Genomic DNA, 1,716 nt, shown 5'->3' on the forward strand with positions numbered 1-1,716 from the left:
CCCCCAACCCTTGCCCCATTTGGGGGGATTTATATTGCAGTTTACTGCTGCAATTGGTCAATAAACATTTGAGAGTACCTGGGCTGAGAATATCTAATCTCATGTCATCTTTAGGAGTCTGAAAGCACATTATTGTGATGAGGCAAAACTACTGATGTGAGCAGAGGGGCATCTTAATTTCCAGTGGGAAGACTGGTGTGCTGTGTGAATGGTTTGTTCGGCCCAGCAATGTTGCTAGCACCTTTGACAAAACATTCAATGAGATTTTTTTGGAAAAGAATGAAAAATGTCTCCCTTTTCTAATTTTTGTAAGCTGAAGGGTAAAAGTTAAAATTACTTTAAGAATAGTGAAAATCCTCTCTCCATAAATCATTACATACAATATAATGTTTGATAATACTCTTTGTGATGGGCTGTTTTTGTGTTTGTTCATTTAAAAGATTCCTTTGAAAGAGGAAACACGTTCTCTGACAATTTTTCAGGACAATAAACAAATCTACATTATTCATTATTGCCATCAGAATGCATCTTGGTATTTGATTACTGGCAGTGGTCCTTGGTGAACAGATTCATGGTAGTAAGGTCTTTGACGCTCTGGAAAGGTGGCCTAACAGACTAACCAAGCTGTGATATATCCAGTCCAGGAGTACTCTCAAGAAGATGAGAGTGTCCCCGCTTTCAATCACAGTAATGAAGATAGCTAGCCCAAGATCAAGATAGACAATTTTTATCCCTAAACTCTCAGAATCAAGCTCTACTCACTTGGTTGCGTTGACTCATATATCTAGAAACATGAATTTGAGGGAAAAAAAAAACACTTGGTTTTATGAAACTCAAATAACATATGTATACTGATTGAAGCATCACTCTGAAAATAACAAGGGTTAGTTAAATAGTATATTAGTTTTCTATTGTTTCTGAAACAAATTACCACAGACTTAGTGGCTTCAAACAACAGAAGTTTATCTTACAGTTCTGGGGGTTCAGGGGCCTGAACTGACCTCACTGGGATAAAATAAAGACGTCTTCTGGGCTGTAAGCCTTCCAGAGGTTGTAGGGGACAATTGGTTTCCATGCCATTTTCACCAAGAAATCACCCACATTTTGTAGCTTGTGGTCTTTTTATATCTCAAAGCCGGCAAAGGGTAGTTAAGTCTCTTTAACACTGCACCTGACCATAACGCTGAGTTTTCCGTCTCCCTCTTTTACTTATAAATAATCATTGTGATTACAATGAATTCACCCAGATAAACCAGAGCAATCTCCTGATTTCCCGTTCAGTTGATTAACAATCTTACATTTCTCTGAAACCTTCCCTTGGCTGTGATGTGGACCGTAAGAGGTTCCAGAGATTAGCACGTTGACATATTCCAGGGAACATTATTCTGTGTCCCTCAGAATATGAACTAATTTTTAAAAATTCAAATTGAAAAAAAATATGTAGCTGTATTCATTCCTATAGCCAAATATTTTAACAGCATAATGTTGTAGTTGGATAATTTAAGTTATTATAGATTGCATCAACTCAAAAATGTTTACCACTTAAACAATCTCTACCCATCTACTGAATTACATTACTGAAAACCTTAGAGATTAGAGAAATCATGTAAGAAAATAAATTTAGTGGAGTAAATGAATAAGTTATATACCGTAAGATTCATTATATAAAAATATCTATAGTCATTCACTGAAATGTAATACATTAAAATGACACGA

Source organism: Otolemur garnettii, unplaced genomic scaffold (assembly GCF_000181295.1).
Source record: "Otolemur garnettii isolate 467f Iridium unplaced genomic scaffold, OtoGar3 scaffold00143, whole genome shotgun sequence".
Lineage (NCBI taxonomy): Eukaryota > Metazoa > Chordata > Mammalia > Primates > Galagidae > Otolemur > Otolemur garnettii.